The sequence below is a fragment of the Somniosus microcephalus genome, unplaced genomic scaffold, assembly GCF_052327205.1.
Source record: "Somniosus microcephalus isolate GS21.2 unplaced genomic scaffold, FLI_Smic_1.0 scaffold110, whole genome shotgun sequence".
Taxonomy (NCBI): Eukaryota; Metazoa; Chordata; class Chondrichthyes; order Squaliformes; family Somniosidae; genus Somniosus; species Somniosus microcephalus.
The window spans coordinates 394,398-421,597 of NW_028225297.1; the positions used below are offsets into that span (position 1 = coordinate 394,398).

The following is a 27,200-nucleotide window of genomic DNA, read 5'->3' on the forward strand; positions in this document are numbered from 1 at the left end:
ACTTTATCTACCTGTCCTGCTACCTTCAGGGATCTGTGGACATGCACTCCAAGGTCCCGCTGATCCTCTGCATTTCTCAGTGTCCTACCATTTATTGTGTATTCCAACTGAATTCCATTTGCCACTGTTCTGCCCACTAGACGAGTCCATTGATATCTTCCTGCAGTCTACAGCATTCTGTTTCATTATTAACCACACGGCCAATTTTTGTATCATCTGCAAACTTCTTAATCATACTTCCTACATTCAAATCCAAATCATTGATATATACCAGAAAAAGCAAAGGGTCCAGTACTGAGTCGGTGCAGGCTCGATGGGCCGAAATGGCCTCTATCTGCACTGTGGGGTTTCTGTGATTCTGTGAGCCCTGCGGAACCCCACTGGAAACAGCCTTCCGGTCACAAAAACACCCTTCGACCATTACCCTTTGTTTCCTGCCTCTGAGCCAATTTTGGATCCAACTTGCCACTTTGCCTTGGATCCCATGGGCTTTTACTTTCGTGACCAATCTGGCATGCGGGACCTTATCAAAAGCCTTGCTAAAATCCATATAGACTACATCAAAGGCACTACCCTCATCGACCCTCCTTGTTACCTCCTCGAAAAATTGAATTGCGTTAGTCAGACACGACCTTCCGTTAAGAAATCCATGCTGACTGTCCCTGATTAATCCGTGTCTTTCTAAATGAAGATTTCTCCTGTCCCTCAGAACTTTTTCCAATAATTTTCCCACCACCGAGGTTAGGCTGACTGGCCTGTAATTATGCGGTCTATCCCTCTCTCCCTTTTGAAAGAACGGTAGCACGTTAGCAGTCCTCCAGTGGTCGGGCACCACACCTGTAGCCAGAGAGGATTGTAAAATGATGGTGAGAGCCTGTGCTATTTGGTGTCTTACTTCTCTTAAGAGTGTGGGATAGATTTGATGCGGGCCTGGGTATTTGTCCAGTTTGAAAGATGCTACAGCCCTTAAGACTTGGTGTTTGAGCATGTTTATTTGATGTAATATTTGAATAGAAGGCAATGAAGGGTTGGGCTTGTAGTTTGTTTGTGTGGGAGGCAGAGCAGCAAGAAGAGGTGGAGGGGGGGTGGGGGGTTGCGGGAGGAGTAAAATTTGTAAATGTAAATTGAGTGTTGAATACTTGTATGAATGCGTAGAAGAGAAAAAAATGGGCGACAGCTTTAAGTAAAGAGAAAGCCAGCTAGCATATGCCTACGGCCATACTAGTCTGAATGCGCCCGATCTCGTCTGATCTCGGAAGCTAAGCAGAGTCAGGCCTGGTTAGTACTTGGATGGGAGACTGCCTGGGAATACCAGGTGCAGTAGGCTTTTGCTGCCGCCACAGGCTGCTCAACGTTTTGCACACACACGCGCACACACTGCTCTTAATCAATCAACATCCTTTTTGCTGCTCTCTCTCTCTCTCTCTCTCGCTTTCCTTTGACCATTTCTTCGCTGCACATTCTCCTGCTGCTACACAAATGCAAGGGGCTCCAGACACAGGGCCGAAATAAGCAGAAGAAGAAAATAAGATAGCCAAAATACACACACTGGCGGAGGGCCACCAGGACACAGCAGCAGAGAGGAGAGACAAGGTGCATAGAAAACTCGGAGGGACAAACAGCAACAGAACAAAGAAGAATGTAGAAAGAGCAGCAGTTAAATTCAGGAAAAAAGCAAAGCCAACTAGCATGCTGTTGAAATGCATGTGTGTTAATGCGAGGAGTGTTACAAATAAGATTGACGAGTTGCAGGCGCAAGTTGCCACATGGGGTTATGCAATAGTAGCCATAACGGAGACCTGGCTTCAAAATGGGCGGAATTGGAAACTAAACAATCCTGGCTACAATGTAATAACATTTGTAGAAGTCGTGTGGGCAGATGTCACATGATCAGGCAGAATCATAGAAATTTACAGCACAGAAGGAGGCCATTCGGCCCATCTTGTCCGTGCCAGCCGACAAAGAGCAATCCACCCAAATCCCACTTTACAGCACTTGGTCCGTAGCCTTGTAGGTTACGGCAGTTCAAGTGCATATCCAAGTACTTTTTAAACGTGATGAGGGTTTCTGCCTCTACCACCCTTTCAGGCAGTGCATTCCAGACCCCCACCATTCACTGGGTGAAAAAATGTCTCCTCAAATTCCCTGTAAACCTCCTACCAATTACTTGAAATCTATTATTGACCCTTCTGCTAAGGGAAATAGGTCCTTCCTATCCACTCTATCTCGGCCCCTCATAATTTTACACACCTCAATTAGGTCTCGCCTCAGCCTCCTGTGTTCCAAAGAAAACAACCCCAGCCTATCCAATCTTTCCTCATAACTAAAATTCCCCAGCCCAGGCAACATCCTCGGAAATCTCCTCTGCACCTTCTCTAGTGCAATCGCATCCTTCTTGTAATGTGGTGACCAGAACTGCACGCGGCACTCTAGCTGCGGCCTAACTAGTGTTTTATACAGTTGAAGCATAACCTCCCCGCTCTTATATTCTACGCCTCGGCTAATAAAGGCAAGTATCCCGTATGCCTGCTTAACCACTTTATCTACCTGTCCTGCTACCTTCAGGGATCTGTGGACATGCACTCCAAGGTCCCGCTGATCCTCTGCATTTCTCAGTGTCCTACCATTTATTGTGTATTCCAACTGAATTCCATTTGCCACTGTTCTGCCCACTAGACGAGTCCATTGATATCTTCCTGCAGTCTACAGCATTCTGTTTCATTATTAACCACACGGCCAATTTTTGTATCATCTGCAAACTTCTTAATCATACTTCCTACATTCAAATCCAAATCATTGATATATACCAGAAAAAGCAAAGGGCCCAGTACTGAGTCGGTGCAGGCTCGATGGGCCGAAATGGCCTCTATCTGCACTGTGGGGTTTCTGTGATTCTGTGAGCCCTGCGGAACCCCACTGGAAACAGCCTTCCGGTCACAAAAACACCCTTCGACCATTACCCTTTGTTTCCTGCCTCTGAGCCAATTTTGGATCCAACTTGCCACTTTGCCTTGGATCCCATGGGCTTTTACTTTCGTGACCAATCTGGCATGCGGGACCTTATCAAAAGCCTTGCTAAAATCCATATAGACTACATCAAAGGCACTACCCTCATCGACCCTCCTTGTTACCTCCTCGAAAAATTGAATTGCGTTAGTCAGACACGACCTTCCGTTAAGAAATCCATGCTGACTGTCCCTGATTAATCCGTGTCTTTCTAAATGAAGATTTCTCCTGTCCCTCAGAACTTTTTCCAATAATTTTCCCACCACCGAGGTTAGGCTGACTGGCCTGTAATTATGCGGTCTATCCCTCTCTCCCTTTTGAAAGAACGGTAGCACGTTAGCAGTCCTCCAGTGGTCGGGCACCACACCTGTAGCCAGAGAGGATTGTAAAATGATGGTGAGAGCCTGTGCTATTTGGTGTCTTACTTCTCTTAAGAGTGTGGGATAGATTTGATGCGGGCCTGGGTATTTGTCCAGTTTGAAAGATGCTACAGCCCTTAAGACTTGGTGTTTGAGCATGTTTATTTGATGTAATATTTGAATAGAAGGCAATGAAGGGTTGGGCTTGTAGTTTGTTTGTGTGGGAGGCAGAGCAGCAAGAAGAGGTGGAGGGGGGGTGGGGGGTTGCGGGAGGAGTAAAATTTGTAAATGTAAATTGAGTGTTGAATACTTGTATGAATGCGTAGAAGAGAAAAAAATGGGCGACAGCTTTAAGTAAAGAGAAAGCCAGCTAGCATATGCCTACGGCCATACTAGTCTGAATGCGCCCGATCTCGTCTGATCTCGGAAGCTAAGCAGAGTCAGGCCTGGTTAGTACTTGGATGGGAGACTGCCTGGGAATACCAGGTGCAGTAGGCTTTTGCTGCCGCCACAGGCTGCTCAACGTTTTGCACACACACGCGCACACACTGCTCTTAATCAATCAACATCCTTTTTGCTGCTCTCTCTCTCTCTCTCTCTCGCTTTCCTTTGACCATTTCTTCGCTGCACATTCTCCTGCTGCTACACAAATGCAAGGGGCTCCAGACACAGGGCCGAAATAAGCAGAAGAAGAAAATAAGATAGCCAAAATACACACACTGGCGGAGGGCCACCAGGACACAGCAGCAGAGAGGAGAGACAAGGTGCATAGAAAACTCGGAGGGACAAACAGCAACAGAACAAAGAAGAATGTAGAAAGAGCAGCAGTTAAATTCAGGAAAAAAGCAAAGCCAACTAGCATGCTGTTGAAATGCATGTGTGTTAATGCGAGGAGTGTTACAAATAAGATTGACGAGTTGCAGGCGCAAGTTGCCACATGGGGTTATGCAATAGTAGCCATAACGGAGACCTGGCTTCAAAATGGGCGGAATTGGAAACTAAACAATCCTGGCTACAATGTAATAACATTTGTAGAAGTCGTGTGGGCAGATGTCACATGATCAGGCAGAATCATAGAAATTTACAGCACAGAAGGAGGCCATTCGGCCCATCTTGTCCGTGCCAGCCGACAAAGAGCAATCCACCCAAATCCCACTTTACAGCACTTGGTCCGTAGCCTTGTAGGTTACGGCAGTTCAAGTGCATATCCAAGTACTTTTTAAACGTGATGAGGGTTTCTGCCTCTACCACCCTTTCAGGCAGTGCATTCCAGACCCCCACCATTCACTGGGTGAAAAAATGTCTCCTCAAATTCCCTGTAAACCTCCTACCAATTACTTGAAATCTATTATTGACCCTTCTGCTAAGGGAAATAGGTCCTTCCTATCCACTCTATCTCGGCCCCTCATAATTTTACACACCTCAATTAGGTCTCGCCTCAGCCTCCTGTGTTCCAAAGAAAACAACCCCAGCCTATCCAATCTTTCCTCATAACTAAAATTCCCCAGCCCAGGCAACATCCTCGGAAATCTCCTCTGCACCTTCTCTAGTGCAATCGCATCCTTCTTGTAATGTGGTGACCAGAACTGCACGCGGCACTCTAGCTGCGGCCTAACTAGTGTTTTATACAGTTGAAGCATAACCTCCCCGCTCTTATATTCTACGCCTCGGCTAATAAAGGCAAGTATCCCGTATGCCTGCTTAACCACTTTATCTACCTGTCCTGCTACCTTCAGGGATCTGTGGACATGCACTCCAAGGTCCCGCTGATCCTCTGCATTTCTCAGTGTCCTACCATTTATTGTGTATTCCAACTGAATTCCATTTGCCACTGTTCTGCCCACTAGACGAGTCCATTGATATCTTCCTGCAGTCTACAGCATTCTGTTTCATTATTAACCACACGGCCAATTTTTGTATCATCTGCAAACTTCTTAATCATACTTCCTACATTCAAATCCAAATCATTGATATATACCAGAAAAAGCAAAGGGCCCAGTACTGAGTCGGTGCAGGCTCGATGGGCCGAAATGGCCTCTATCTGCACTGTGGGGTTTCTGTGATTCTGTGAGCCCTGCGGAACCCCACTGGAAACAGCCTTCCGGTCACAAAAACACCCTTCGACCATTACCCTTTGTTTCCTGCCTCTGAGCCAATTTTGGATCCAACTTGCCACTTTGCCTTGGATCCCATGGGCTTTTACTTTCGTGACCAATCTGGCATGCGGGACCTTATCAAAAGCCTTGCTAAAATCCATATAGACTACATCAAAGGCACTACCCTCATCGACCCTCCTTGTTACCTCCTCGAAAAATTGAATTGCGTTAGTCAGACACGACCTTCCGTTAAGAAATCCATGCTGACTGTCCCTGATTAATCCGTGTCTTTCTAAATGAAGATTTCTCCTGTCCCTCAGAACTTTTTCCAATAATTTTCCCACCACCGAGGTTAGGCTGACTGGCCTGTAATTATGCGGTCTATCCCTCTCTCCCTTTTGAAAGAACGGTAGCACGTTAGCAGTCCTCCAGTGGTCGGGCACCACACCTGTAGCCAGAGAGGATTGTAAAATGATGGTGAGAGCCTGTGCTATTTGGTGTCTTACTTCCCTTAAGAGTGTGGGATAGATTTGATGCGGGCCTGGGTATTTGTCCAGTTTGAAAGATGCTACAGCCCTTAAGACTTGGTGTTTGAGCATGTTTATTTGATGTAATATTTGAATAGAAGGCAATGAAGGGTTGGGCTTGTAGTTTGTTTGTGTGGGAGGCAGAGCAGCAAGAAGAGGTGGAGGGGGGGTGGGGGGTTGCGGGAGGAGTAAAATTTGTAAATGTAAATTGAGTGTTGAATACTTGTATGAATGCGTAGAAGAGAAAAAAATGGGCGACAGCTTTAAGTAAAGAGAAAGCCAGCCAGCATATGCCTACGGCCATACTAGTCTGAATGCGCCCGATCTCGTCTGATCTCGGAAGCTAAGCAGAGTCAGGCCTGGTTAGTACTTGGATGGGAGACCGCCTGGGAATACCGGGTGCAGTAGGCTTTTGCTGCCGCCACAGGCTGCTCAACGTTTTGCACACACACGCGCACACACTGCTCTTAATCAATCAACATCCTTTTTGCTGCTCTCTCTCTCTCTCTCTCTCTCTCGCTTTCCTTTGACCATTTCTTCGCTGCACATTCTCCTGCTGCTACACAAATGCAAGGGGCTCCAGACACAGGGCCGAAATAAGCAGAAGAAGAAAATAAGATAGCCAAAATACACACACTGGCGGAGGGCCACCAGGACACAGCAGCAGAGAGGAGAGACAAGGTGCATAGAAAACTCGGAGGGACAAACAGCAACAGAACAAAGAAGAATGTCGAAAGAGCAGCAGTTAAATTCAGGAAAAAAGCAAAGCCAACTAGCATGCTGTTGAAATGCATGTGTGTTAATGCGAGGAGCGTTACAAATAAGATTGACGAGTTGCAGGCGCAAGTTGCCACATGGGGTTATGCAATAGTAGCCATAACGGAGACCTGGCTTCAAAATGGGCGGAATTGGAAACTAAACAATCCTGGCTACAATGTAATAACATTTGTAGAAGTCGTGTGGGCAGATGTCACATGATCAGGCAGAATCATAGAAATTTACAGCACAGAAGGAGGCCATTCGGCCCATCTTGTCCGTGCCAGCCGACAAAGAGCAATCCACCCAAATCCCACTTTACAGCACTTGGTCCGTAGCCTTGTAGGTTACGGCAGTTCAAGTGCATATCCAAGTACTTTTTAAACGTGATGAGGGTTTCTGCCTCTACCACCCTTTCAGGCAGTGCATTCCAGACCCCCACCATTCACTGGGTGAAAAAATGTCTCCTCAAATTCCCTGTAAACCTCCTACCAATTACTTGAAATCTATTATTGACCCTTCTGCTAAGGGAAATAGGTCCTTCCTATCCACTCTATCTCGGCCCCTCATAATTTTACACACCTCAATTAGGTCTCGCCTCAGCCTCCTGTGTTCCAAAGAAAACAACCCCAGCCTATCCAATCTTTCCTCATAACTAAAATTCCCCAGCCCAGGCAACATCCTCGGAAATCTCCTCTGCACCTTCTCTAGTGCAATCGCATCCTTCTTGTAATGTGGTGACCAGAACTGCACGCGGCACTCTAGCTGCGGCCTAACTAGTGTTTTATACAGTTGAAGCATAACCTCCCCGCTCTTATATTCTACGCCTCGGCTAATAAAGGCAAGTATCCCGTATGCCTGCTTAACCACTTTATCTACCTGTCCTGCTACCTTCAGGGATCTGTGGACATGCACTCCAAGGTCCCGCTGATCCTCTGCATTTCTCAGTGTCCTACCATTTATTGTGTATTCCAACTGAATTCCATTTGCCACTGTTCTGCCCACTAGACGAGTCCATTGATATCTTCCTGCAGTCTACAGCATTCTGTTTCATTATTAACCACACGGCCAATTTTTGTATCATCTGCAAACTTCTTAATCATACTTCCTACATTCAAATCCAAATCATTGATATATACCAGAAAAAGCAAAGGGCCCAGTACTGAGTCGGTGCAGGCTCGATGGGCCGAAATGGCCTCTATCTGCACTGTGGGGTTTCTGTGATTCTGTGAGCCCTGCGGAACCCCACTGGAAACAGCCTTCCGGTCACAAAAACACCCTTCGACCATTACCCTTTGTTTCCTGCCTCTGAGCCAATTTTGGATCCAACTTGCCACTTTGCCTTGGATCCCATGGGCTTTTACTTTCGTGACCAATCTGGCATGCGGGACCTTATCAAAAGCCTTGCTAAAATCCATATAGACTACATCAAAGGCACTACCCTCATCGACCCTCCTTGTTACCTCCTCGAAAAATTGAATTGCGTTAGTCAGACACGACCTTCCGTTAAGAAATCCATGCTGACTGTCCCTGATTAATCCGTGTCTTTCTAAATGAAGATTTCTCCTGTCCCTCAGAACTTTTTCCAATAATTTTCCCACCACCGAGGTTAGGCTGACTGGCCTGTAATTATGCGGTCTATCCCTCTCTCCCTTTTGAAAGAACGGTAGCACGTTAGCAGTCCTCCAGTGGTCGGGCACCACACCTGTAGCCAGAGAGGATTGTAAAATGATGGTGAGAGCCTGTGCTATTTGGTGTCTTACTTCTCTTAAGAGTGTGGGATAGATTTGATGCGGGCCTGGGTATTTGTCCAGTTTGAAAGATGCTACAGCCCTTAAGACTTGGTGTTTGAGCATGTTTATTTGATGTAATATTTGAATAGAAGGCAATGAAGGGTTGGGCTTGTAGTTTGTTTGTGTGGGAGGCAGAGCAGCAAGAAGAGGTGGAGGGGGGGTGGGGGGTTGCGGGAGGAGTAAAATTTGTAAATGTAAATTGAGTGTTGAATACTTGTATGAATGCGTAGAAGAGAAAAAAATGGGCGACAGCTTTAAGTAAAGAGAAAGCCAGCTAGCATATGCCTACGGCCATACTAGTCTGAATGCGCCCGATCTCGTCTGATCTCGGAAGCTAAGCAGAGTCAGGCCTGGTTAGTACTTGGATGGGAGACTGCCTGGGAATACCGGGTGCAGTAGGCTTTTGCTGCCGCCACAGGCTGCTCAACGTTTTGCACACACACGCGCACACACTGCTCTTAATCAATCAACATCCTTTTTGCTGCTCTCTCTCTCTCTCTCTCTCTCGCTTTCCTTTGACCATTTCTTCGCTGCACATTCTCCTGCTGCTACACAAATGCAAGGGGCTCCAGACACAGGGCCGAAATAAGCAGAAGAAGAAAATAAGATAGCCAAAATACACACACTGGCGGAGGGCCACCAGGACACAGCAGCAGAGAGGAGAGACAAGGTGCATAGAAAACTCGGAGGGACAAACAGCAACAGAACAAAGAAGAATGTAGAAAGAGCAGCAGTTAAATTCAGGAAAAAAGCAAAGCCAACTAGCATGCTGTTGAAATGCATGTGTGTTAATGCGAGGAGTGTTACAAATAAGATTGACGAGTTGCAGGCGCAAGTTGCCACATGGGGTTATGCAATAGTAGCCATAACGGAGACCTGGCTTCAAAATGGGCGGAATTGGAAACTAAACAATCCTGGCTACAATGTAATAACATTTGTAGAAGTCGTGTGGGCAGATGTCACATGATCAGGCAGAATCATAGAAATTTACAGCACAGAAGGAGGCCATTCGGCCCATCTTGTCCGTGCCAGCCGACAAAGAGCAATCCACCCAAATCCCACTTTACAGCACTTGGTCCGTAGCCTTGTAGGTTACGGCAGTTCAAGTGCATATCCAAGTACTTTTTAAACGTGATGAGGGTTTCTGCCTCTACCACCCTTTCAGGCAGTGCATTCCAGACCCCCACCATTCACTGGGTGAAAAAATGTCTCCTCAAATTCCCTGTAAACCTCCTACCAATTACTTGAAATCTATTATTGACCCTTCTGCTAAGGGAAATAGGTCCTTCCTATCCACTCTATCTCGGCCCCTCATAATTTTACACACCTCAATTAGGTCTCGCCTCAGCCTCCTGTATTCCAAAGAAAACAACCCCAGCCTATCCAATCTTTCCTCATAGCTAAAATTCCCCAGCCCAGGCAACATCCTCGGAAATCTCCTCTGCACCTTCTCTAGTGCAATCGCATCCTTCTTGTAATGTGGTGACCAGAACTGCACGCGGCACTCTAGCTGCGGCCTAACTAGTGTTTTATACAGTTGAAGCATAACCTCCCCGCTCTTATATTCTACGCCTCGGCTAATAAAGGCAAGTATCCCGTATGCCTGCTTAACCACTTTATCTACCTGTCCTGCTACCTTCAGGGATCTGTGGACATGCACTCCAAGGTCCCGCTGATCCTCTGCATTTCTCAGTGTCCTACCATTTATTGTGTATTCCAACTGAATTCCATTTGCCACTGTTCTGCCCACTAGACGAGTCCATTGATATCTTCCTGCAGTCTACAGCATTCTGTTTCATTATTAACCACACGGCCAATTTTTGTATCATCTGCAAACTTCTTAATCATACTTCCTACATTCAAATCCAAATCATTGATATATACCAGAAAAAGCAAAGGGCCCAGTACTGAGTCGGTGCAGGCTCGATGGGCCGAAATGGCCTCTATCTGCACTGTGGGGTTTCTGTGATTCTGTGAGCCCTGCGGAACCCCACTGGAAACAGCCTTCCGGTCACAAAAACACCCTTCGACCATTACCCTTTGTTTCCTGCCTCTGAGCCAATTTTGGATCCAACTTGCCACTTTGCCTTGGATCCCATGGGCTTTTACTTTCGTGACCAATCTGGCATGCGGGACCTTATCAAAAGCCTTGCTAAAATCCATATAGACTACATCAAAGGCACTACCCTCATCGACCCTCCTTGTTACCTCCTCGAAAAATTGAATTGCGTTAGTCAGACACGACCTTCCGTTAAGAAATCCATGCTGACTGTCCCTGATTAATCCGTGTCTTTCTAAATGAAGATTTCTCCTGTCCCTCAGAACTTTTTCCAATAATTTTCCCACCACCGAGGTTAGGCTGACTGGCCTGTAATTATGCGGTCTATCCCTCTCTCCCTTTTGAAAGAACGGTAGCACGTTAGCAGTCCTCCAGTGGTCGGGCACCACACCTGTAGCCAGAGAGGATTGTAAAATGATGGTGAGAGCCTGTGCTATTTGGTGTCTTACTTCTCTTAAGAGTGTGGGATAGATTTGATGCGGGCCTGGGTATTTGTCCAGTTTGAAAGATGCTACAGCCCTTAAGACTTGGTGTTTGAGCATGTTTATTTGATGTAATATTTGAATAGAAGGCAATGAAGGGTTGGGCTTGTAGTTTGTTTGTGTGGGAGGCAGAGCAGCAAGAAGAGGTGGAGGGGGGGTGGGGGGTTGCGGGAGGAGTAAAATTTGTAAATGTAAATTGAGTGTTGAATACTTGTATGAATGCGTAGAAGAGAAAAAAATGGGCGACAGCTTTAAGTAAAGAGAAAGCCAGCTAGCATATGCCTACGGCCATACTAGTCTGAATGCGCCCGATCTCGTCTGATCTCGGAAGCTAAGCAGAGTCAGGCCTGGTTAGTACTTGGATGGGAGACTGCCTGGGAATACCAGGTGCAGTAGGCTTTTGCTGCCGCCACAGGCTGCTCAACGTTTTGCACACACACGCGCACACACTGCTCTTAATCAATCAACATCCTTTTTGCTGCTCTCTCTCTCTCTCTCTCTTGCTTTCCTTTGACCATTTCTTCGCTGCACATTCTCCTGCTGCTACACAAATGCAAGGGGCTCCAGACACAGGGCCGAAATAAGCAGAAGAAGAAAATAAGATAGCCAAAATACACACACTGGCGGAGGGCCACCAGGACACAGCAGCAGAGAGGAGAGACAAGGTGCATAGAAAACTCGGAGGGACAAACAGCAACAGAACAAAGAAGAATGTCGAAAGAGCAGCAGTTAAATTCAGGAAAAAAGCAAAGCCAACTAGCATGCTGTTGAAATGCATGTGTGTTAATGCGAGGAGCGTTACAAATAAGATTGACGAGTTGCAGGCGCAAGTTGCCACATGGGGTTATGCAATAGTAGCTATAACGGAGACCTGGCTTCAAAATGGGCGGAATTGGAAACTAAACAATCCTGGCTACAATGTAATAACATTTGTAGAAGTCGTGTGGGCAGATGTCACATGATCAGGCAGAATCATAGAAATTTACAGCACAGAAGGAGGCCATTCGGCCCATCTTGTCCGTGCCAGCCGACAAAGAGCAATCCACCCAAATCCCACTTTACAGCACTTGGTCCGTAGCCTTGTAGGTTACGGCAGTTCAAGTGCATATCCAAGTACTTTTTAAACGTGATGAGGGTTTCTGCCTCTACCACCCTTTCAGGCAGTGCATTCCAGACCCCCACCATTCACTGGGTGAAAAAATGTCTCCTCAAATTCCCTGTAAACCTCCTACCAATTACTTGAAATCTTTTATTGACCCTTCTGCTAAGGGAAATAGGTCCTTCCTATCCACTCTATCTCGGCCCCTCATAATTTTACACATCTCAATTAGGTCTCGCCTCAGCCTCCTGTGTTCCAAAGAAAACAACCCCAGCCTATCCAATCTTTCCTCATAACTAAAATTCCCCAGCCCAGGCAACATCCTCGGAAATCTCCTCTGCACCTTCTCTAGTGCAATCGCATCCTTCTTGTAATGTGGTGACCAGAACTGCACGCGGCACTCTAGCTGCGGCCTAACTAGTGTTTTATACAGTTGAAGCATAACCTCCCCGCTCTTATATTCTACGCCTCGGCTAATAAAGGCAAGTATCCCGTATGCCTGCTTAACCACTTTATCTACCTGTCCTGCTACCTTCAGGGATCTGTGGACATGCACTCCAAGGTCCCGCTGATCCTCTGCATTTCTCAGTGTCCTACCATTTATTGTGTATTCCAACTGAATTCCATTTGCCACTGTTCTGCCCACTAGACGAGTCCATTGATATCTTCCTGCAGTCTACAGCATTCTGTTTCATTATTAACCACACGGCCAATTTTTGTATCATCTGCAAACTTCTTAATCATACTTCCTACATTCAAATCCAAATCATTGATATATACCAGAAAAAGCAAAGGGCCCAGTACTGAGTCGGTGCAGGCTCGATGGGCCGAAATGGCCTCTATCTGCACTGTGGGGTTTCTGTGATTCTGTGAGCCCTGCGGAACCCCACTGGAAACAGCCTTCCGGTCACAAAAACACCCTTCGACCATTACCCTTTGTTTCCTGCCTCTGAGCCAATTTTGGATCCAACTTGCCACTTTGCCTTGGATCCCATGGGCTTTTACTTTCGTGACCAATCTGGCATGCGGGACCTTATCAAAAGCCTTGCTAAAATCCATATAGACTACATCAAAGGCACTACCCTCATCGACCCTCCTTGTTACCTCCTCGAAAAATTGAATTGCGTTAGTCAGACACGACCTTCCGTTAAGAAATCCATGCTGACTGTCCCTGATTAATCCGTGTCTTTCTAAATGAAGATTTCTCCTGTCCCTCAGAACTTTTTCCAATAATTTTCCCACCACCGAGGTTAGGCTGACTGGCCTGTAATTATGCGGTCTATCCCTCTCTCCCTTTTGAAAGAACGGTAGCACGTTAGCAGTCCTCCAGTGGTCGGGCACCACACCTGTAGCCAGAGAGGATTGTAAAATGATGGTGAGAGCCTGTGCTATTTGGTGTCTTACTTCTCTTAAGAGTGTGGGATAGATTTGATGCGGGCCTGGGTATTTGTCCAGTTTGAAAGATACTACAGCCCTTAAGACTTGGTGTTTGAGCATGTTTATTTGATGTAATATTTGAATAGAAGGCAATGAAGGGTTGGGCTTGTAGTTTGTTTGTGTGGGAGGCAGAGCAGCAAGAAGAGGTGGAGGGGGGGTGGGGGGTTGCGGGAGGAGTAAAATTTGTAAATGTAAATTGAGTGTTGAATACTTGTATGAATGCGTAGAAGAGAAAAAAATGGGCGACAGCTTTAAGTAAAGAGAAAGCCAGCTAGCATATGCCTACGGCCATACTAGTCTGAATGCGCCTGATCTCGTCTGATCTCGGAAGCTAAGCAGAGTCAGGCCTGGTTAGTACTTGGATGGGAGACTGCCTGGGAATACCGGGTGCAGTAGGCTTTTGCTGCCGCCACAGGCTGCTCAACGTTTTGCACACACACGCGCACACACTGCTCTTAATCAATCAACATCCTTTTTGCTGCTCTCTCTCTCTCTCTCTCTCTCTCTGTCTCTCTCTCTCGCTTTCCTTTGACCATTTCTTCGCTGCACATTCTCCTGCTGCTACACAAATGCAAGGGGCTCCAGACACAGGGCCGAAATAAGCAGAAGAAGAAAATAAGATAGCCAAAATACACACACTGGCGGAGGGCCACCAGGACACAGCAGCAGAGAGGAGAGACAAGGTGCATAGAAAACTCGGAGGGACAAACAGCAACAGAACAAAGAAGAATGTAGAAAGAGCAGCAGTTAAATTCAGGAAAAAAGCAAAGCCAACTAGCATGCTGTTGAAATGCATGTGTGTTAATGCGAGGAGCGTTACAAATAAGATTGACGAGTTGCAGGCGCAAGTTGCCACATGGGGTTATGCAATAGTAGCTATAACGGAGACCTGGCTTCAAAATGGGCGGAATTGGAAACTAAACAATCCTGGCTACAATGTAATAACATTTGTAGAAGTCGTGTGGGCAGATGTCACATGATCAGGCAGAATCATAGAAATTTACAGCACAGAAGGAGGCCATTCGGCCCATCTTGTCCGTGCCAGCCGACAAAGAGCAATCCACCCAAATCCCACTTTACAGCACTTGGTCCGTAGCCTTGTAGGTTACGGCAGTTCAAGTGCATATCCAAGTACTTTTTAAACGTGATGAGGGTTTCTGCCTCTACCACCCTTTCAGGCAGTGCATTCCAGACCCCCACCATTCACTGGGTGAAAAAATGTCTCCTCAAATTCCCTGTAAACCTCCTACCAATTACTTGAAATCTATTATTGACCCTTCTGCTAAGGGAAATAGGTCCTTCCTATCCACTCTATCTCGGCCCCTCATAATTTTACACACCTCAATTAGGTCTCGCCTCAGCCTCCTGTGTTCCAAAGAAAACAACCCCAGCCTATCCAATCTTTCCTCATAACTAAAATTCCCCAGCCCAGGCAACATCCTCGGAAATCTCCTCTGCACCTTCTCTAGTGCAATCGCATCCTTCTTGTAATGTGGTGACCAGAACTGCACGCGGCACTCTAGCTGCGGCCTAACTAGTGTTTTATACAGTTGAAGCATAACCTCCCCGCTCTTATATTCTACGCCTCGGCTAATAAAGGCAAGTATCCCGTATGCCTGCTTAACCACTTTATCTACCTGTCCTGCTACCTTCAGGGATCTGTGGACATGCACTCCAAGGTCCCGCTGATCCTCTGCATTTCTCAGTGTCCTACCATTTATTGTGTATTCCAACTGAATTCCATTTGCCACTGTTCTGCCCACTAGACGAGTCCATTGATATCTTCCTGCAGTCTACAGCATTCTGTTTCATTATTAACCACACGGCCAATTTTTGTATCATCTGCAAACTTCTTAATCATACTTCCTACATTCAAATCCAAATCATTGATATATACCAGAAAAAGCAAAGGGCCCAGTACTGAGTCGGTGCAGGCTCGATGGGCCGAAATGGCCTCTATCTGCACTGTGGGGTTTCTGTGACAGCCTTCCGGTCACAAAAACACCCTTCGACCATTACCCTTTGTTTCCTGCCTCTGAGCCAATTTTGGATCCAACTTGCCACTTTGCCTTGGATCCCATGGGCTTTTACTTTCGTGACCAATCTGGCATGCGGGACCTTATCAAAAGCCTTGCTAAAATCCATATAGACTACATCAAAGGCACTACCCTCATCGACCCTCCTTGTTACCTCCTCGAAAAATTGAATTGCGTTAGTCAGACACGACCTTCCGTTAAGAAATCCATGCTGACTGTCCCTGATTAATCCGTGTCTTTCTAAATGAAGATTTCTCCTGTCCCTCAGAACTTTTTCCAATAATTTTCCCACCACCGAGGTTAGGCTGACTGGCCTGTAATTATGCGGTCTATCCCTCTCTCCCTTTTGAAAGAACGGTAGCACGTTAGCAGTCCTCCAGTGGTCGGGCACCACACCTGTAGCCAGAGAGGATTGTAAAATGATGGTGAGAGCCTGTGCTATTTGGTGTCTTACTTCTCTTAAGAGTGTGGGATAGATTTGATGCGGGCCTGGGTATTTGTCCAGTTTGAAAGATGCTACAGCCCTTAAGACTTGGTGTTTGAGCATGTTTATTTGATGTAATATTTGAATAGAAGGCAATGAAGGGTTGGGCTTGTAGTTTGTTTGTGTGGGAGGCAGAGCAGCAAGAAGAGGTGGAGGGGGGGTGGGGGGTTGCGGGAGGAGTAAAATTTGTAAATGTAAATTGAGTGTTGAATACTTGTATGAATGCGTAGAAGAGAAAAAAATGGGCGACAGCTTTAAGTAAAGAGAAAGCCAGCTAGCATATGCCTACGGCCATACTAGTCTGAATGCGCCCGATCTCGTCTGATCTTGGAAGCTAAGCAGAGTCAGGCCTGGTTAGTACTTGGATGGGAGACTGCCTGGGAATACCAGGTGCAGTAGGCTTTTGCTGCCGCCACAGGCTGCTCAACGTTTTGCACACACACGCGCACACACTGCTCTTAATCAATCAACATCCTTTTTGCTGCTCTCTCTCTCTCTCTCTCTCGCTTTCCTTTGACCATTTCTTCGCTGCACATTCTCCTGCTGCTACACAAATGCAAGGGGCTCCAGACACAGGGCCGAAATAAGCAGAAGAAGAAAATAAGATAGCCAAAATACACACACTGGCGGAGGGCCACCAGGACACAGCAGCAGAGAGGAGAGACAAGGTGCATAGAAAACTCGGAGGGACAAACAGCAACAGAACAAAGAAGAATGTAGAAAGAGCAGCAGTTAAATTCAGGAAAAAAGCAAAGCCAACTAGCATGCTGTTGAAATGCATGTGTGTTAATGCGAGGAGTGTTACAAATAAGATTGACGAGTTGCAGGCGCAAGTTGCCACATGGGGTTATGCAATAGTAGCCATAACGGAGACCTGGCTTCAAAATGGGCGGAATTGGAAACTAAACAATCCTGGCTACAATGTAATAACATTTGTAGAAGTCGTGTGGGCAGATGTCACATGATCAGGCAGAATCATAGAAATTTACAGCACAGAAGGAGGCCATTCGGCCCATCTTGTCCGTGCCAGCCGACAAAGAGCAATCCACCCAAATCCCACTTTACAGCACTTGGTCCGTAGCCTTGTAGGTTACGGCAGTTCAAGTGCATATCCAAGTACTTTTTAAACGTGATGAGGGTTTCTGCCTCTACCACCCTTTCAGGCAGTGCATTCCAGACCCCCACCATTCACTGGGTGAAAAAATGTCTCCTCAAATTCCCTGTAAACCTCCTACCAATTACTTGAAATCTATTATTGACCCTTCTGCTAAGGGAAATAGGTCCTTCCTATCCACTCTATCTCGGCCCCTCATAATTTTACACACCTCAATTAGGTCTCGCCTCAGCCTCCTGTGTTCCAAAGAAAACAACCCCAGCCTATCCAATCTTTCCTCATAACTAAAATTCCCCAGCCCAGGCAACATCCTCGGAAATCTCCTCTGCACCTTCTCTAGTGCAATCGCATCCTTCTTGTAATGTGGTGACCAGAACTGCACGCGGCACTCTAGCTGCGGCCTAACTAGTGTTTTATACAGTTGAAGCATAACCTCCCCGCTCTTATATTCTACGCCTCGGCTAATAAAGGCAAGTATCCCGTATGCCTGCTTAACCACTTTATCTACCTGTCCTGCTACCTTCAGGGATCTGTGGACATGCACTCCAAGGTCCCGCTGATCCTCTGCATTTCTCAGTGTCCTACCATTTATTGTGTATTCCAACTGAATTCCATTTGCCACTGTTCTGCCCACTAGACGAGTCCATTGATATCTTCCTGCAGTCTACAGCATTCTGTTTCATTATTAACCACACGGCCAATTTTTGTATCATCTGCAAACTTCTTAATCATACTTCCTACATTCAAATCCAAATCATTGATATATACCAGAAAAAGCAAAGGGCCCAGTACTGAGTCGGTGCAGGCTCGATGGGCCGAAATGGCCTCTATCTGCACTGTGGGGTTTCTGTGATTCTGTGAGCCCTGCGGAACCCCACTGGAAACAGCCTTCCGGTCACAAAAACACCCTTCGACCATTACCCTTTGTTTCCTGCCTCTGAGCCAATTTTGGATCCAACTTGCCACTTTGCCTTGGATCCCATGGGCTTTTACTTTCGTGACCAATCTGGCATGCGGGACCTTATCAAAAGCCTTGCTAAAATCCATATAGACTACATCAAAGGCACTACCCTCATCGACCCTCCTTGTTACCTCCTCGAAAAATTGAATTGCGTTAGTCAGACACGACCTTCCGTTAAGAAATCCATGCTGACTGTCCCTGATTAATCCGTGTCTTTCTAAATGAAGATTTCTCCTGTCCCTCAGAACTTTTTCCAATAATTTTCCCACCACCGAGGTTAGGCTGACTGGCCTGTAATTATGCGGTCTATCCCTCTCTCCCTTTTGAAAGAACGGTAGCACGTTAGCAGTCCTCCAGTGGTCCGGCACCACACCTGTAGCCAGAGAGGATTGTAAAATGATGGTGAGAGCCTGTGCTATTTGGTGTCTTACTTCTCTTAAGAGTGTGGGATAGATTTGATGCGGGCCTGGGTATTTGTCCAGTTTGAAAGATGCTACAGCCCTTAAGACTTGGTGTTTGAGCATGTTTATTTGATGTAATATTTGAATAGAAGGCAATGAAGGGTTGGGCTTGTAGTTTGTTTGTGTGGGAGGCAGAGCAGCAAGAAGAGGTGGAGGGGGGGTGGGGGGTTGCGGGAGGAGTAAAATTTGTAAATGTAAATTGAGTGTTGAATACTTGTATGAATGCGTAGAAGAGAAAAAAATGGGCGACAGCTTTAAGTAAAGAGAAAGCCAGCTAGCATATGCCTACGGCCATACTAGTCTGAATACGCCCGATCTCGTCTGATCTCGGAAGCTAAGCAGAGTCAGGCCTGGTTAGTACTTGGATGGGAGACTGCCTGGGAATACCGGGTGCAGTAGGCTTTTGCTGCCGCCACAGGCTGCTCAACGTTTTGCACACACACGCGCACACACTGCTCTTAATCAATCAACATCCTTTTTGCTGCTCTCTCTCTCTCTCTCTCTCTCTCTCTCGCTTTCCTTTGACCATTTCTTCGCTGCACATTCTCCTGCTGCTACACAAATGCAAGGGGCTCCAGACACAGGGCCGAAATAAGCAGAAGAAGAAAATAAGATAGCCAAAATACACACACTGGCGGAGGGCCACCAGGACACAGCAGCAGAGAGGAGAGACAAGGTGCATAGAAAACTCGGAGGGACAAACAGCAACAGAACAAAGAAGAATGTAGAAAGAGCAGCAGTTAAATTCAGGAAAAAAGCAAAGCCAACTAGCATGCTGTTGAAATGCATGTGTGTTAATGCGAGGAGTGTTACAAATAAGATTGACGAGTTGCAGGCGCAAGTTGCCACATGGGGTTATGCAATAGTAGCCATAACGGAGACCTGGCTTCAAAATGGGCGGAATTGGAAACTAAACAATCCTGGCTACAATGTAATAACATTTGTAGAAGTCGTGTGGGCAGATGTCACATGATCAGGCAGAATCATAGAAATTTACAGCACAGAAGGAGGCCATTCGGCCCATCTTGTCCGTGCCAGCCGACAAAGAGCAATCCACCCAAATCCCACTTTACAGCACTTGGTCCGTAGCCTTGTAGGTTACGGCAGTTCAAGTGCATATCCAAGTACTTTTTAAACGTGATGAGGGTTTCTGCCTCTACCACCCTTTCAGGCAGTGCATTCCAGACCCCCACCATTCACTGGGTGAAAAAATGTCTCCTCAAATTCCCTGTAAACCTCCTACCAATTACTTGAAATCTATTATTGACCCTTCTGCTAAGGGAAATAGGTCCTTCCTATCCACTCTATCTCGGCCCCTCATAATTTTACACACCTCAATTAGGTCTCGCCTCAGCCTCCTGTGTTCCAAAGAAAACAACCCCAGCCTATCCAATCTTTCCTCATAACTAAAATTCCCCAGCCCAGGCAACATCCTCGGAAATCTCCTCTGCACCTTCTCTAGTGCAATCGCATCCTTCTTGTAATGTGGTGACCAGAACTGCACGCGGCACTCTAGCTGCGGCCTAACTAGTGTTTTATACAGTTGAAGCATAACCTCCCCGCTCTTATATTCTACGCCTCGGCTAATAAAGGCAAGTATCCCGTATGCCTGCTTAACCACTTTATCTACCTGTCCTGCTACCTTCAGGGATCTGTGGACATGCACTCCAAGGTCCCGCTGATCCTCTGCATTTCTCAGTGTCCTACCATTTATTGTGTATTCCAACTGAATTCCATTTGCCACTGTTCTGCCCACTAGACGAGTCCATTGATATCTTCCTGCAGTCTACAGCATTCTGTTTCATTATTAACCACACGGCCAATTTTTGTATCATCTGCAAACTTCTTAATCATACTTCCTACATTCAAATCCAAATCATTGATATATACCAGAAAAAGCAAAGGGCCCAGTACTGAGTCGGTGCAGGCTCGATGGGCCGAAATGGCCTCTATCTGCACTGTGGGGTTTCTGTGATTCTGTGAGCCCTGCGGAACCCCACTGGAAACAGCCTTCCGGTCACAAAAACACCCTTCGACCATTACCCTTTGTTTCCTGCCTCTGAGCCAATTTTGGATCCAACTTGCCACTTTGCCTTGGATCCCATGGGCTTTTACTTTCGTGACCAATCTGGCATGCGGGACCTTATCAAAAGCCTTGCTAAAATCCATATAGACTACATCAAAGGCACTACCCTCATCGACCCTCCTTGTTACCTCCTCGAAAAATTGAATTGCGTTAGTCAGACACGACCTTCCGTTAAGAAATCCATGCTGACTGTCCCTGATTAATCCGTGTCTTTCTAAATGAAGATTTCTCCTGTCCCTCAGAACCTTTTCCAATAATTTTCCCACCACCGAGGTTAGGCTGACTGGCCTGTAATTATGCGGTCTATCCCTCTCTCCCTTTTGAAAGAACGGTAGCACGTTAGCAGTCCTCCAGTGGTCGGGCACCACACCTGTAGCCAGAGAGGATTGTAAAATGATGGTGAGAGCCTGTGCTATTTGGTGTCTTACTTCCCTTAAGAGTGTGGGATAGATTTGATGCGGGCCTGGGTATTTGTCCAGTTTGAAAGATGCTACAGCCCTTAAGACTTGGTGTTTGAGCATGTTTATTTGATGTAATATTTGAATAGAAGGCAATGAAGGGTTGGGCTTGTAGTTTGTTTGTGTGGGAGGCAGAGCAGCAAGAAGAGGTGGAGGGGGGGTGGGGGGTTGCGGGAGGAGTAAAATTTGTAAATGTAAATTGAGTGTTGAATACTTGTATGAATGCGTAGAAGAGAAAAAAATGGGCGACAGCTTTAAGTAAAGAGAAAGCCAGCTAGCATATGCCTACGGCCATACTAGTCTGAATACGCCCGATCTCGTCTGATCTCGGAAGCTAAGCAGAGTCAGGCCTGGTTAGTACTTGGATGGGAGACTGCCTGGGAATACCGGGTGCAGTAGGCTTTTGCTGCCGCCACAGGCTGCTCAACGTTTTGCACACACACGCGCACACACTGCTCTTAATCAATCAACATCCTTTTTGCTGCTCTCTCTCTCTCTCTCTCTCTCGCTTTCCTTTGACCATTTCTTCGCTGCACATTCTCCTGCTGCTACACAAATGCAAGGGGCTCCAGACACAGGGCCAAAATAAGCAGAAGAAGAAAATAAGATAGCCAAAATACACACACTGGCGGAGGGCCACCAGGACACAGCAGCAGAGAGGAGAGACAAGGTGCATAGAAAACTCGGAGGGACAAACAGCAACAGAACAAAGAAGAATGTAGAAAGAGCAGCAGTTAAATTCAGGAAAAAAGCAAAGCCAACTAGCATGCTGTTGAAATGCATGTGTGTTAATGCGAGGAGCGTTACAAATAAGATTGACGAGTTGCAGGCGCAAGTTGCCACATGGGGTTATGCAATAGTAGCCATAACGGAGACCTGGCTTCAAAATGGGCGGAATTGGAAACTAAACAATCCTGGCTACAATGTAATAACATTTGTAGAAGTCGTGTGGGCAGATGTCACATGATCAGGCAGAATCATAGAAATTTACAGCACAGAAGGAGGCCATTCGGCCCATCTTGTCCGTGCCAGCCGACAAAGAGCAATCCACCCAAATCCCACTTTACAGCACTTGGTCCGTAGCCTTGTTGGTTACGGCAGTTCAAGTGCATATCCAAGTACTTTTTAAACGTGATGAGGGTTTCTGCCTCTACCACCCTTTCAGGCAGTGCATTCCAGACCCCCACCATTCACTGGGTGAAAAAATGTCTCCTCAAATTCCCTGTAAACCTCCTACCAATTACTTGAAATCTATTATTGACCCTTCTGCTAAGGGAAATAGGTCCTTCCTATCCACTCTATCTCGGCCCCTCATAATTTTACACACCTCAATTAGGTCTCGCCTCAGCCTCCTGTGTTCCAAAGAAAACAACCCCAGCCTATCCAATCTTTCCTCATAACTAAAATTCCCCAGCCCAGGCAACATCCTCGGAAATCTCCTCTGCACCTTCTCTAGTGCAATCGCATCCTTCTTGTAATGTGGTGACCAGAACTGCACGCGGCACTCTAGCTGCGGCCTAACTAGTGTTTTATACAGTTGAAGCATAACCTCCCCGCTCTTATATTCTACGCCTCGGCTAATAAAGGCAAGTATCCCGTATGCCTGCTTAACCACTTTATCTACCTGTCCTGCTACCTTCAGGGATCTGTGGACATGCACTCCAAGGTCCCGCTGATCCTCTGCATTTCTCAGTGTCCTACCATTTATTGTGTATTCCAACTGAATTCCATTTGCCACTGTTCTGCCCACTAGACGAGTCCATTGATATCTTCCTGCAGTCTACAGCATTCTGTTTCATTATTAACCACACGGCCAATTTTTGTATCATCTGCAAACTTCTTAATCATACTTCCTACATTCAAATCCAAATCATTGATATATACCAGAAAAAGCAAAGGGCCCAGTACTGAGTCGGTGCAGGCTCGATGGGCCGAAATGGCCTCTATCTGCACTGTGGGGTTTCTGTGATTCTGTGAGCCCTGCGGAACCCCACTGGAAACAGCCTTCCGGTCACAAAAACACCCTTCGACCATTACCCTTTGTTTCCTGCCTCTGAGCCAATTTTGGATCCAACTTGCCACTTTGCCTTGGATCCCATGGGCTTTTACTTTCGTGACCAATCTGGCATGCGGGACCTTATCAAAAGCCTTGCTAAAATCCATATAGACTACATCAAAGGCACTACCCTCATCGACCCTCCTTGTTACCTCCTCGAAAAATTGAATTGCGTTAGTCAGACACGACCTTCCGTTAAGAAATCCATGCTGACTGTCCCTGATTAATCCATGTCTTTCTAAATGAAGATTTCTCCTGTCCCTCAGAACTTTTTCCAATAATTTTCCCACCACCGAGGTTAGGCTGACTGTCCTGTAATTATGCGGTCTATCCCTCTCTCCCTTTTGAAAGAACGGTAGCACGTTAGCAGTCCTCCAGTGGTCGGGCACCACACCTGTAGCCAGAGAGGATTGTAAAATGATGGTGAGAGCCTGTGCTATTTGGTGTCTTACTTCTCTTAAGAGTGTGGGATAGATTTGATGCGGGCCTGGGTATTTGTCCAGTTTGACAGATGCTACAGCCCTTAAGACTTGGTGTTTGAGCATGTTTATTTGATGTAATATTTGAATAGAAGGCAATGAAGGGTTGGGCTTGTAGTTTGTTTGTGTGGGAGGCAGAGCAGCAAGAAGAGGTGGAGGGGGGGTGGGGGGTTGCGGGAGGAGTAAAATTTGTAAATGTAAATTGAGTGTTGAATACTTGTATGAATGCGTAGAAGAGAAAAAAATGGGCGACAGCTTTAAGTAAAGAGAAAGCCAGCTAGCATATGCCTGCGGCCATACTAGTCTGAATACGCCTGATCTCGTCTGATCTCGGAAGCGAAGCAGAGTCAGGCCTGGTTAGTACTTGGATGGGAGACCGCCTGGGAATACCAGGTGCTGTAGGCTTTTGCTGCCGCCACAGGCTGCTCAACGTTTTGCACACACGCGCACACACTGCTCTTAATCAATCAACATCCTTTTTGCTGCTCTCTCTCTCTCTCTCTCTCTCTCTCTCGCTTTCCTTTGACCATTTCTTCGCTGCACATTCTCCTGCTGCTACACAAATGCAAGGGGCTCCAGACACAGGGCCGAAATAAGCAGAAGAAGAAAATAAGATAGCCAAAATACACACACTGGCGGAGGGCCACCAGGACACAGCAGCAGAGAGGAGAGACAAGGTGCATAGAAAACTCGGAGGGACAAACAGCAACAGAACAAAGAAGAATGTAGAAAGAGCAGCAGTTAAATTCAGGAAAAAAGGAAAGCCAACTAGCATGCTGTTGAAATGCATGTGTGTTAATGCGAGGAGTGTTACAAATAAGATTGACGAGTTGCAGGCGCAAGTTGCCACATGGGGTTATGCAATAGTAGCCATAACGGAGACCTGGCTTCAAAATGGGCGGAATTGGAAACTAAACAATCCTGGCTACAATGTAATAACATTTGTAGAAGTCGTGTGGGCAGATGTCACATGATCAGGCAGAGTCATAGAAATTTACAGCACAGAAGGAGGCCATTCGGCCCATCTTGTCCGTGCCAGCCGACAAAGAGCAATCCACCCAAATCCCACTTTACAGCACTTGGTCCGTAGCCTTGTAGGTTACGGCAGTTCAAGTGCATATCCAAGTACTTTTTAAACGTGATGAGGGTTTCTGCCTCTACCACCCTTTCAGGCAGTGCATTCCAGACCCCCACCATTCACTGGGTGAAAAAATGTCTCCTCAAATTCCCTGTAAACCTCCTACCAATTACTTGAAATCTATTATTGACCCTTCTGCTAAGGGAAATAGGTCCTTCCTATCCACTCTATCTCGGCCCCTCATAATTTTACACACCTCAATTAGGTCTCGCCTCAGCCTCCTGTGTTCCAAAGAAAACAACCCCAGCCTATCCAATCTTTCCTCATAACTAAAATTCCCCAGCCCAGGCAACATCCTCGGAAATCTCCTCTGCACCTTCTCTAGTGCAATCGCATCCTTCTTGTAATGTGGTGACCAGAACTGCACGCGGCACTCTAGCTGCGGCCTAACTAGTGTTTTATACAGTTGAAGCATAACCTCCCCGCTCTTATATTCTACGCCTCGGCTAATAAAGGCAAGTATCCCGTATGCCTGCTTAACCACTTTATCTACCTGTCCTGCTACCTTCAGGGATCTGTGGACATGCACTCCAAGGTCCCGCTGATCCTCTGCATTTCTCAGTGTCCTACCATTTATTGTGTATTCCAACTGAATTCCATTTGCCACTGTTCTGCCCACTAGACGAGTCCATTGATATCTTCCTGCAGTCTACAGCATTCTGTTTCATTATTAACCACACGGCCAATTTTTGTATCATCTGCAAACTTCTTAATCATACTTCCTACATTCAAATCCAAATCATTGATATATACCAGAAAAAGCAAAGGGCCCAGTACTGAGTCGGTGCAGGCTCGATGGGCCGAAATGACCTCTATCTGCACTGTGGGGTTTCTGTGATTCTGTGAGCCCTGCGGAACCCCACTGGAAACAGCCTTCCGGTCACAAAAACACCCTTCGACCATTACCCTTTGTTTCCTGCCTCTGAGCCAATTTTGGATCCAACTTGCCACTTTGCCTTGGATCCCATGGGCTTTTACTTTCGTGACCAATCTGGCATGCGGGACCTTATCAAAAGCCTTGCTAAAATCCATATAGACTACATCAAAGGCACTACCCTCATCGACCCTCCTTGTTACCTCCTCGAAAAATTGAATTGCGTTAGTCAGACACGACCTTCCGTTAAGAAATCCATGCTGACTGTCCCTGATTAATCCGTGTCTTTCTAAATGAAGATTTCTCCTGTCCCTCAGAACTTTTTCCAATAATTTTCCCACCACCGAGGTTAGGCTGACTGTCCTGTAATTATGCGGTCTATCCCTCTCTCCCTTTTGAAAGAACGGTAGCACGTTAGCAGTCCTCCAGTGGTCGGGCACCACACCTGTAGCCAGAGAGGATTGTAAAATGATGGTGAGAGCCTGTGCTATTTGGTGTCTTACTTCCCTTAAGAGTGTGGGATAGATTTGATGCGGGCCTGGGTATTTGTCCAGTTTGAAAGATGCTACAGCCCTTAAGACTTGGTGTTTGAGCATGTTTATTTGATGTAATATTTGAATAGAAGGCAATGAAGGGTTGGGCTTGTAGTTTGTTTGTGTGGGAGGCAGAGCAGCAAGAAGAGGTGGAGGGGGGGTGGGGGGTTGCGGGAGGAGTAAAATTTGTAAATGTAAATTGAGTGTTGAATACTTGTATGAATGCGTAGAAGAGAAAAAAATGGGCGACAGCTTTAAGTAAAGAGAAAGCCAGCCAGCATATGCCTACGGCCATACTAGTCTGAATGCGCCCGATCTCGTCTGATCTCGGAAGCTAAGCAGAGTCAGGCCTGGTTAGTACTTGGATGGGAGACCGCCTGGGAATACCAGGTGCAGTAGGCTTTTGCTGCCGCCACAGGCTGCTCAACGTTTTGCACACACACGCACACACACTGCTCTTAATCAATCAACATCCTTTTTGCTGCTCTCTCTCTCTCTCTCTCGCTTTCCTTTGACCATTTCTTCGCTGCACATTCTCCTGCTGCTACACAAATGCAAGGGGCTCCAGACACAGGGCCGAAATAAGCAGAAGAAGAAAATAAGATAGCCAAAATACACACACTGGCGGAGGGCCACCAGGACACAGCAGCAGAGAGGAGAGACAAGGTGCATAGAAAACTCGGAGGGACAAACAGCAACAGAACAAAGAAGAATGTAGAAAGAGCAGCAGTTAAATTCAGGAAAAAAGCAAAGCCAACTAGCATGCTGTTGAAATGCATGTGTGTTAATGCGAGGAGCGTTACAAATAAGATTGACGAGTTGCAGGCGCAAGTTGCCACATGGGGTTATGCAATAGTAGCCATAACGGAGACCTGGCTTCAAAATGGGCGGAATTGGAAACTAAAC

At 46.5% G+C, this 27,200-nt stretch overlaps 9 non-coding genes and 2 pseudogenes across 9 annotated transcripts; all 11 read left to right on the plus strand.

Moving 5' to 3' along the window:
- The first annotated feature begins 1,208 nt into the window (after positions 1-1,208).
- LOC147082910 (5S ribosomal RNA) lies at positions 1,209-1,327 on the plus strand. Its single transcript, XR_015076050.1, has one exon. It is a non-coding gene; the product is annotated as a 5S ribosomal RNA (ribosomal RNA).
- A 2,417-nt stretch (positions 1,328-3,744) lies between these two features.
- Positions 3,745-3,863, plus strand: LOC147082911 (5S ribosomal RNA). The gene has a single exon (XR_015076051.1). It is a non-coding gene; the product is annotated as a 5S ribosomal RNA (ribosomal RNA).
- A 2,417-nt stretch (positions 3,864-6,280) lies between these two features.
- On the plus strand, positions 6,281-6,399 carry LOC147082912 (5S ribosomal RNA). Its single transcript, XR_015076215.1, has one exon. It is a non-coding gene; the product is annotated as a 5S ribosomal RNA (ribosomal RNA).
- Positions 6,400-8,820: 2,421 nt separating this feature from the next.
- Positions 8,821-8,939, plus strand: LOC147082913 (5S ribosomal RNA). Its single transcript, XR_015076127.1, has one exon. It is a non-coding gene; the product is annotated as a 5S ribosomal RNA (ribosomal RNA).
- A 2,419-nt stretch (positions 8,940-11,358) lies between these two features.
- Positions 11,359-11,477, plus strand: LOC147082914 (5S ribosomal RNA). Its single transcript, XR_015076052.1, has one exon. It is a non-coding gene; the product is annotated as a 5S ribosomal RNA (ribosomal RNA).
- Positions 11,478-13,894: 2,417 nt separating this feature from the next.
- On the plus strand, positions 13,895-14,013 carry LOC147082915 (5S ribosomal RNA; annotated as a pseudogene).
- Positions 14,014-16,417: 2,404 nt separating this feature from the next.
- LOC147082916 (5S ribosomal RNA) lies at positions 16,418-16,536 on the plus strand (annotated as a pseudogene).
- A 2,417-nt stretch (positions 16,537-18,953) lies between these two features.
- Positions 18,954-19,072, plus strand: LOC147082917 (5S ribosomal RNA). The gene has a single exon (XR_015076181.1). It is a non-coding gene; the product is annotated as a 5S ribosomal RNA (ribosomal RNA).
- A 2,425-nt stretch (positions 19,073-21,497) lies between these two features.
- LOC147082918 (5S ribosomal RNA) lies at positions 21,498-21,616 on the plus strand. The gene has a single exon (XR_015076182.1). It is a non-coding gene; the product is annotated as a 5S ribosomal RNA (ribosomal RNA).
- A 2,419-nt stretch (positions 21,617-24,035) lies between these two features.
- LOC147082919 (5S ribosomal RNA) lies at positions 24,036-24,154 on the plus strand. Its single transcript, XR_015075993.1, has one exon. It is a non-coding gene; the product is annotated as a 5S ribosomal RNA (ribosomal RNA).
- Positions 24,155-26,577: 2,423 nt separating this feature from the next.
- Positions 26,578-26,696, plus strand: LOC147082920 (5S ribosomal RNA). The gene has a single exon (XR_015076087.1). It is a non-coding gene; the product is annotated as a 5S ribosomal RNA (ribosomal RNA).
- Positions 26,697-27,200: the final 504 nt, after the last annotated feature.